The sequence below is a fragment of the Balaenoptera borealis genome (genome assembly GCF_965194805.1).
Source record: "Balaenoptera borealis genome assembly, chromosome: 16".
NCBI classification, from domain to species: Eukaryota; Metazoa; Chordata; class Mammalia; order Artiodactyla; family Balaenopteridae; genus Balaenoptera; species Balaenoptera borealis.
The window spans coordinates 13,035,926-13,046,118 of record NC_138872.1 but is presented as its reverse complement, the minus strand read 5'-3'; the positions used below and the strand labels follow the sequence as shown (position 1 = coordinate 13,046,118).

The 10,193-nt window shown below is 51.7% G+C and overlaps 1 long non-coding RNA gene across 1 annotated transcript; it reads right to left on the bottom strand.

The window, feature by feature from the left end:
- Positions 1 to 643: 643 nt before the first annotated feature.
- LOC309613462 lies at positions 644 to 7,040 on the bottom strand. The gene is made up of 2 exons (XR_014235738.1): positions 6,558 to 7,040; positions 644 to 4,572 (listed from the first exon to the last, which is right to left on the bottom strand). It is a non-coding gene; the product is annotated as an uncharacterized lncRNA (long non-coding RNA).
- Between the last annotated feature and the right edge of the window lie 3,153 nt (positions 7,041 to 10,193).

Here is a 10,193-nt window from a genome sequence, read left to right as displayed (position 1 = left end):
AGTGCCCAGCAGGGACGGGTGCTCAGTAAATACCTATTAGTAAGTGACTCAGAGGCAGAGCCCTTCCCTCTAATTTCATAGGTCCCTCTTTCTCCTGTTGATTTTGAACGGTGTTTCCTACATCACCCACTTCTTTATTGATTCTTAGATCATAGAGCCTCGGAGAACTGCTGGGCAAAAAACTCTCGTTTTCAAAAAGGAAATTAGAAGGTGGCTTCCCTTGTGTGGGGAAGGGCATGAAAGGCCCGTCCCCCTCCTGAGAAGGGACATTTAGCCCTGCAGTTGCCTGGGGTTCAGGCTCCACGCGGGGCCCTGCAGTGACTGCTCTCATTCATTTATTCTTCCCTTTTCTGGCTCTCAGCAAGCCAGCAGCTCTCTCCTGACTTTCATTTCCATCCATTTAAGTTGGAGAAAAATTAAAAAGAAATGAAATGCACTTAAGAGAATGCCTTGAAAGGTTAACAAACCACCCAGGGGAAGAGAATGGGCTCCTTTTGGGGTCTTAGTGATTATCAATTATTTACTGAGCCCTGATTATGTTCCCGGCACCACCAAGACAGAAAGGAGACAGGGTCCCTGCCCTGGCGGCTTGCCAGGGGGAAGGGACAGTTTGTGGGGCTAAAAAAAATTATTATCGACACAGGTTCGTTTTGCGCGATGCACAGCAAGCCAAAATGCTAAGACACTGAGGTCTGCAGCAAAAAGAGTTCAGTCACAAGGCAGTCAAGCACAGAGACAGGAGAACAAATCTCAAATCTGCCTCCCCAAAGGCTAGGAGCTTGAGGTATTTATGGGGTAATGAATAAAGCAGGAGGGCGATCTGAGCGTGGGGAGCGTGGGGAAAGGTGACTGGAAAAAGGTGCAGTAATTATCATTCTGTGCAGGTGTAACTAAGCTACCGGTCTCTGCACCACTTGAGGGTGGAGTTTTCAGCCCTCTGACACCAAAAGGTCATGGAGGGACTTCCCTGGTAGCGCAGTGGTTAAGAATCTGCCTGCCAATGCAGGGGACACGGGTTCGAGCCTTGGTCTGGGAAGATCCCACATGCCGCGGAGCAACTAAGACCGTGCGCCACAACTACTGAGCCCGTGCGCCACAACTACAGAAGCCTGTGTGCCTAGAGCCTGTGCTCCGAAGCCACCGTAATGAGAAGCCCTCTCACTGCAACAAAGAGTAGCCCCCTCTCGCCACAACTAGAGAAAGCCCGCGCGCAGCAACGAAGACCCAACGCAGCCAAAAATAAATAAATAAATAAATTATTTTTAAAAAAAGGTCACGGAGCACGGACATTGGCGCATGCCCAGTTGGTGGATCAGTGGTCTTATCCAGTCTTAACAAGCTCAGCTTAAAATATGCAGAGCTGACTCCAAGTTCCTGGAAAACGACTCAGGCAAACATCTTACTGTTTAGGATACATGCTGCTTGGAGGACATGCCAGTCTTAAAATGACCTGGATTAGTGAAGGCAGGTGAAATGGATTTGACTAATCATTACAGCACGATTTCAAAATGTTCCAGCTGAAAAGACAGTGACATATTATGGCTCAAGCCTGCTCTATGCCTTTATCATACCTTTATTTTTGATGATGTCCTTTTATTTTCTGATATAAAAGGTAATAGAAAGTTTATAAAATAATAAAAATAGAAACTATTTTTATAAAATAAAATAGAACTCAACTCCAGTATTTACTGCACATACAGTCTACTTGGTTTATAAATTTAGAATTTAGTTTGAATATGCAGTCTTCAGATCCTGCCTTGACTTACCTCACAGTATATTGTATACATTTCTCTGCACCATAAAATCATCTTTAGAGACATCAATGTTAATAGCTATGAAATATTCCATCACATAGATGTACAGTGATTCCTCTATTGCTGGACTGTAAGGTTGGTTTTTGCATTTCCTTTATCTTTTTTGTTTGGGGTTAGTATAACTAACAAGGCCGTGAACATCCTTAGTTAGGAATCTTGAGTCATTCTTGAGATAATTTAAGTTCCGAATGAGGAAGAAGGAAAACCGAAGCCCACACTGGACATAAATCCCAGGTACTCTCAGGGCTCTGTTAGCAGAGGGGAAGGTGGGTGTGAAAATGCTTGTGGCCACCCAGGAGCCACACCTGGGCACCGGGTTCTCCCCCAGGACATCACCCGGGGCTGCTTCTCAAGTGCAAGCCCAGCACAGGGTGCAGGTGCCTGCTGGACCTGACTTTTCAGTCCACAAATCACTGGGCCACGGGAAACTCTAAATAATCTGGTGCAAATTTGTTTTTTAAAATGGAGCATCTCGGGGTGTTCTTCTTATTTTCTAGTTCAATATAAGAGAGTGTCTGTTTGGGGGCAGACCGACGAGGCTCTGAGCTCCACCCAAGAACAGAAGCTCCACTGAGGCAGAAACAAGCCTCTGGCTCTTGTGTCTCCACTGAGAGAGGATGGAGGAGACAGGGGGCTCCTCAGAGTCGCTAGTGGGGCGTCTGCCTCATCGGGGACACTTCCCTCTCCTACTTGCTCGTAGCAGACAGAAGAATGGTGGAATATTGGACATCTCCAGTTTAAAATTGACATATCAGTAAGGCTCTTTGTTCTATGAAACCAGCTCATATATTTTGAAGCTCATTTTGATTTAATATGAAAGCTTGAACTTTCAGCCTGAGAGCTTAATACTGAATTGTCCCTTTTATGGAATTATCCGTGAATGACTTTTCACAAGTTGTCTTTTCCTCTTTCACAAGCTGCTCTGGCCCTGGCTCTGCATCTAAGGAAAAAAATGCATCATCTTTTTTTTTTTTTTTAATTTATTTATTTATTTATTTATTATTTTTGGCTGTGTTGGGTCTTCGTTTCTGTGCGAGGGCTTTCTCCAGTTGCGGCAAGCGGGGGCCACTCTTCATCGCGGTGCGCGGGCCTCTCACTATCGCGGCCTCTCTTGTTGCGGAGCACAGGCTCCAGACGCGCAGGCTCAGTAGTTGTGGCTCACGGGCCTAGTTGATCCGCGGCATGTGGGATCTTCCCAGACCAGGGCTCGAACCCGTGTCCCCTGCATTGGCAGGCGGATTCTTAACCACTGCGCCACCAGGGAAGCCCAATGAACCATCTTTGCCACAATTTCTACTTCTGGAAAAAAAAAAGTTTCCCCATGGCTCTATAGTCCTTAGGCCCCTTGTCATGGATCCTGGGTGGATGGGCCATTTTGACTGGACATGACACCATTTTCTTTAATCCATGACTCCTGAAAGTTCAGGTGAGTATGAGTCAGGAATCTTTGCAAACAGTAGAAATACAAGTCAGCTTAGCTTTAAGGAAAACAATTGTTAAGAAATGCATTGGTTTCATGACACCGAGAAGCGAACCCCACAGCACCACTGGGGGAAGCACTTGGTGGTGGGCAGTTCCTGCCATGTCTTTCCTGATCCTACCAGGCAGGAGCTTTGCCCCCCGCCACCTTCTGCCCCCAAAGATGAGCAGTGACGCTGCTGCTGATTCCTCAATAATAAACTCCTCGGTGAGTAGAGTCATCAGGAGGGGTCGCAGCTGGATTCCCTCCAGCAAAGACCTCAGGGCGAAGGAGAAAACAGAGTGATGTATGAGCGGAGGGGGCAGACCACCCCTGCTGTTGGCTGGTTTGCTGGCTGCCTCTAGGATTGACAAAGGCTTAGTGAAAAATGGTTGGAAAAGTAGAACACGAACTGACATCATGATGTCTGAAAAGCTTTCTCAGCATTAGTGGGATTTGATGAGCCCTTGAATATCTGATCAGAGAAAAATGAAACAAACAAACATGGGGCACATGATGGCAAAGCTCCATGAACACAGACAAGAAGGTCCTGGTGCCTGTCCCCTGCAATGTGTGCCAACATGAGATGGCAGTCAGGGACGTGCCGTCTAACATGAAGATGCTCGGGGGCAGTGGGACATGTGGCGTGGGGGGGAGAAGATGGGCTCTTTGCCTGGTGCTGAGGGCAAGTGGCGTGGATGGTCCGAGGGCTGCAGTGTGTTCACTCACAGGGGTCTGTATCCGTTAGCTATCGTCCCAATTAAGCTGCATAACAAACCGCCCCCAAACTCAGTTGCAAACAACAATAAGCATTTATTTCTCATTCTCATGTCTACACGTCTGCTGGGGTTCATCACATCTAGGCCGGGCCTGGCTTTACTTGGCTTCAAGCTAAGGGCTGAGTCCGGGTCTGTCCACAAGTCTCTCATCTTCCCAGGACCAGTGACACCAGAGGCATATTCTTCTCATAGAGAAGGCAGAGCATAGGAGGTCAGGACCAGCTGGGCAAGCACATTCAACCCTCTGCCCACATCCCATCAGGCAGAGCAAATCACATAACCAAATCCAACCTCAACGAGACAAGAGACTCCACGTCTAGAGGGGAAAACTACAAAGTCACATGACAAAGGGCAAGGATCCAGGGAAGGGAGGGTGAAGAGTTAGGACAGTGATGCCCAACAATGCAACTTCCCACAGGTGTGAAAATCCCCATCCTGGGCGCACTTCCAGGGAAACAGAATTCTGGACCTGGGGTTTTGGAGCAAGTGATTTCTTTTCTCCCTGATGAAATTTCCACATCTGTAAAACAGGGGTAATGATGTCACATAACATCATATCACATAGGTTTGTTTAAAGTTTAAAGAAGCAAATGCTAGAAAAGTGCTCACAACAGGGACAGGCACAGCGGGCAGATGTTAACATTAGCTATTAGCATTTCTGTTAATGCTCAAAGTTGTAGAAATTCCCTTGAGCATCTCATTAGAGAATCATTCTCCTGACAATTTACATGTTCCTTTCTTTAATGTGAGGAAAACCTAATTGTCACGGGGTGGATACTCCCTCTGAGGAGGGTGCAGGGGAAGGCGGGGCCTGTGGAGTCACACGGTCCTGCGTTGCACTCCCACCCCCGCCACGAGCAGCTGTGGATCTTAGCGAGTCACGCGGCCGCTCAGAGCCTCGCTTCCTCGTCTGTAGAACAGGGATCATCTCGGGCTCCTGTGTCAGGATGAAACTCGCTGAGGTAGAAAGCGCTCAGCGCAGGCCTGGCCTGTGATGAGTGATGCCGGAGGCAGAGAGAGCGCTGAGGGAGGAGTTGGCGCTGGGACCTCGGGCCTCGGCTCTGCCACCCGTCCCCCGCGGGCCTGGAGGAGTCCCTGTGCCCCCTGAGCCTCACCTGCCCCACATGCAAGGAGGTGGCTGGACCAGTCGGATGTCCTGCATCTCCCCTGTGGCCGCTTTTATTTTTTTTTTTTTAAATAAACTTATTTATTTATTTATTTTTGGCTGTGTTGGGTCTTCGTTTCTGCGCGAGGGCTTTCTCTAGTTGTGGCAAACGGGGGCCACTCTTCATAGCGGTGCGCGGGCCTCTCACTGTCGCGGCCTCTCTTGTTGCGGAGCACAGGCTCCAGACGCGCAGGCTCAGTAGTTGTGGCTCACGGGCCCAGCTCCTCCGCGGCACGTGGGATCTTCCCAAACCAGGGCTCGAACCCGTGTCCCCAGCATTGGCAGGCAGATTCTCAACCACTGCGCCACCAGGGAAGCCCTCCCCTGTGGCCTCTTATTCCGCCATCTGGGCACGGCCCACTGTGTTCAGTGAAGGACAGACGCTGGGCCGGGGCCAGGCTCTCCCAGGGCCCAGGAGTGGCCATGTGTAGCTCAGGCCTGGATGCATTTCTGCAACAAAGGCTGAGTTTCACAGACAACATTTCCAAGGGGTTTTTTTCTACACTGAGTGCCTCCCTCTCTCCGCCTGCAGGCGGGTGTTTAGACCTCTGCCTGCAAGGGCCTCTCGGAGAACAAACGGGAGGGTCAAGCTCAGCTGTGGTGCAGCCTCTGTTCCTCTGTCCTGCCGCTCGGGGGCTGCCCTCCCCTGAGTGACGTCCCCAAGGACCCCACATCCCACCCGGGACGGGGAGCGGAGCCAGCCAGGCAGCGGTGGCTCCCCCCAGCCCCGCCAGAAAGGCTCTCCTGCCCCAGAGATGGGCTCCCGCCACCCTGGGTCTCCGCCTCCCCAGCGAGGACTGTCTCTATAAGACGCCTCTCCTCCCAGATCCCACCACCCACATTGTGAAGACCACGGACACTCACTAGACTGTACTCGGACTGATCACATAAATAACTCTTCTAAGAAGAACCTGGGAATCGTGTTTAACTTTTTAAAATGTGTGTTGCGATCTGTGGACGCTAAGGAATCACGTGCCTCCCCCGCGCCTGGTCCAGAAGCCAGAAGGAGAGATGCGAGGGTCGCATGGGGGACGAGGACACATGGTGTCTCTCCCGAGGCGGATTTGGACAAGGCAGCTTGACCTGGGGCCACAAACGGACTTCCTCGTGCCGCCTCCATGAACGGAATTCTCTCTGCCAATCCGGACAGGGAAGGATTGGAAAGCTGAACGACCAAGTCCGTGGGCCTGGCTTTGAGCTCTGCTCGATGGCAGAGAAGGAACTTTATCGTCTCCCAGCCTCAGGGCTTGGAGTTGAGAACCACATGAACTCGGGCCGCTGCACCCTCCCAGACCGCCTGCCGCCCACCCCCCTGCCAGCACCCCCCCGCCGGCACGTACCTGTGAATCCTCGCCCAGCGCACAACACACTCACGTGCAAGCGTGAACACGGAGACTTGAAGCACCACGTGTCCCGAGTATGTGGGGAGCCCAAGTGTGAAACAGCTCCTGCAGAGAGAGCCCAGGACCCCCTCCAGACCTGCTCTGGGCGCAGCAATTGCAGGATGAGTGTTTAACCTGTAAGTATTGCAGGAACAAGTGATTTTAATTAAATGAACCACAGGGCTGACGCCTCATCCATTAATACCTCCCTCTAGGGCACATGACGTTGAGCTGCTCCAAATTCTGAAAGGGCTGTCAAGTTACTCTCTGAAAACAAACTTGCTGAGACAGGATGACGAATGACAACGTGGACGATCCCCAGATTTCATCTCTGCTCAGAGTTCCTCCTGCATCTTGTGTAACCAGGTCTCGGGTGTGTTTCCTGACCGGGGGAAGACTCGGGATTTACCCCCAGGATTACCGACCAGGGGCAGCAGGACTGTGACACATGCAGGGGCCCAAAGCTGGCCTCCAGCCCAGGGACCCACCCCCAGGCTGACAAAGGAAATGCAGGAACGCTGTTTTGAGGAGGCGGAGAGGCAGTTCTCAGGAGGAGAAAACAAACATCCGTGCATCCCTGCTAAGCAGCTGCCTGATGTTTTTATGCCACTTGCGCTGAGCTGCACCGGATCGGCCCTCCTGCTGGTTTATGATGCTGAAATCCAGTCATTAGAGTGAATGACTTGGTCCCTCCGCTGGGGTTCCAGACTCAGTCCCGGCAGCACTGGCTTGAAGAGAGACGGCTGCCCCCCTGCTCTCCCCGTGCCTCAGCCTGTTGGGCGGGGACAGGCCTGCTCTGACCCCAGGGGACAGTCAGCACTGCAGTAGACCGCTCCTGCCTCTTCTGCAAGGGATTCCTAGGTCAACGTTAGACCCGTAGTTGTGACTTTGCTTTCAACTCGGTGAGTGACACATCTTGGCCAATTAACTGTCTCAGTGGCATCTCTGGTCACCTTTTCCCATGGACCTCATCTCAGATGTTGATGCTGAAACAGTACAGTAACATGTACTGTATTGTTTCAGCAGTAAATGGCCCATTTTACTAATAGCTTCATAAGCCCCAGGTTATTTTTATTGTAATTTGCTAGTGAGTCTATTAAGAAGAGGTAGAGTCAGTTCTGCGCCATCAGTGATTTTAGTTTTTAATAGCTTTATAATAATTCAGAGGAGGCCAGTCCTCAGGAGCTCTGAGTCAGTGGAGAGCTGGCCTGGAACAGGCCCTGGGCTGCCGGTTTGCACGAGTCCCTGTGGCGTCCCCCACACAACCAAGGCGGTAAACGACAGGCGTCTGCTCATTACACCTGCTGCGGCTTCTGGAGGATGCGATCCACCAGTTCAGGCTCCGCCTGATGCATCGTCACTAGGCCATGATGCTGCCTGGAATCACAGGCACGGGCGGGGCCCAGACCTTCAGAGCAGAGATTCCAGCCAGGGGTGATGTTGCCCTCAGGGCGTATTGGGCAATTTCTGGGAACACTCTTGGTTGTCACAACTAAGGGAGGGAGGCTACTGGGATCTCACGGGTAGAGGTCAGGGATGCTGCTAAACATCCCACAACGCTCAGGACAGCCTCCACCGCAAAGACCCGTCCTGCCCAGAAAGTCACGCTCGCTGAGGGCGAGACACTGCTTTTCCAGCCACAGTGAACATTTCATTCCGTCGTCTGCGTGTCGCCGGAAATGATACATGGCTGTCCTTCACCTGTAAAGTGGGGACAGTGCCACAGGGGCAGCTGGAACCCGGGAACCACTGCCCTGAGGGTCGAACTGAATTTCTCTGAAGAGGCTGGTGTTTCGTCAGCAGCTTGGGGTGAGCTGATGGTGAGGAAAGGGAAGAGGGTTCTCAGGGACCCTGGGGAAGCCCTCCCTGGCGCCCGGAGACCTCTCCTAGGGCCAGAGGCACCAGCCGCTCTGCCTTCCCTCTGGCTGGCTACAGCCCCTCCGTGAAGGTCCCCATTGGGTGAATCCAGCAAGCGGGCTCAGGAGTTCAGAAGCCCCGGCCTCACTCCCAAAGCCCTGGTCCACATCCACCCTCATGCAATCCGCTCTGCTCACGTTCTCAGGAACGGGCTGCGGGAAGGTTTCCACGGTTCCCTTGTCTTACAGGAGCCCGAGCTCGGGGGAAACAGGTTCGTCAAGAGCCGCAGAGCTCAGGGTGGTAGGAGACGCCCCAAGATCCCACCTGCGAGGACAACACAGTGTGGCATTCATGGATGAAATTAGCAGCCTCAGCAACTGTATCGAATTTCTCCCAGTGACTGTGACGTTGTTTGGTAGAAGGGATCATTAGATGTGTGCAAACATTCCACATGCTGTGGAAGGGCCTCGGGCTCTGACAAATGATAAATGAGAAAATTAGAGGCTTCAGGAAAATGTAAATTTCATCCTTTGTTAGTCTGTCCCTTGGCAGGAAAAAAAAAAATGTTTCCCCAAAGCAACGAGGCCCTCCTTCTATTCTTTTCCCCACCAGGAAAATGCCCATGACTATTTTACATACTTTCACTTATCTTGATTTGCCTTCCGAGTTCCTACCAGGGCTTTGGCAAAATGTGGGAGGAAAAGGTTGCAGTTTCAACTGATTTTCCTTTAATTCAGTGTTTCTCAAGCTCTATTTCATTATCACCCCCTAAGGAGCCACTTCAGACATTTTTTTCTCAATTGCCCCTCATGCAAGTTTAATACCACAGAAATACTAGACAATGGTTTATGTACTGTAGGTACATCTGTGTGTTTATATAAAGAGAGTAAGATCCTATCATGCCCAAAAACCAAGTTTGCCCCCCTGGGAGCAGTGTGGCCCTGCTGTGAGCACACGATCTCATTCATTCATTCACCCAAACACGCAGCACGCGTGCGCCTGGTGCCCACTCTGAGCACTGGGGACTCAGCCCTGAGCAGAGCAGGTGGCCCTGGTCCCGTGGAGCTGACACTGTGGCAGGACGAGGGACGGTGACAGATCACAGGGGGAACAGGCACCGCACCCGATGCAGGTCGATGCCATGGAGACGACGATGCAGAATAACAGGAGAGGGGGCGCAGGGGTGGGTTCCAGTTTGGCCAGGAGGCCAGGGAAGGCCTGGCTGATGAGGTGACATCTGAGCTGAAGCTGGAAGGAGGGGAGGGGGCTGCCTGGGGTTTGTGGAGACAGGGTGTTGCAGGCAGAGGGAAGAGCTGGTTCCAGATCCTTCTCTCCCCAGTGATGGGTCACAGCTCCTGACACACATCTGAGGACCCTCAATCCCCGAGGAAATAGGAGGGTGTCAGCCCAGAGCTTGTTTCTGTTGCTGTCATCTGTTTGTTTTGGTAATGGCCTCTCTCCTAATTTCTCCTAAGGCAGGGACACGTGGACTGACGTTTACTCTCTTGGTGACCATGAGAGGCAGACCCCAAATTGGATTCTGTGGGGCGTGGTCACTGTGCAGCACTTGGGGACAAAGAAGCTAGAACCAGGCGAGAGGCTGCAGCTTTGCTGAGGTTGGGAAAAGGAAATGCTTTCTTTTCTCTCAGGCACTGAGGTGGTTACAGCTGCCCTAGGAAACTGGTTCAATCAGAAGATAAAGCTGCCTTTCCTTGGTCTGATACACAGGTGAGGCAG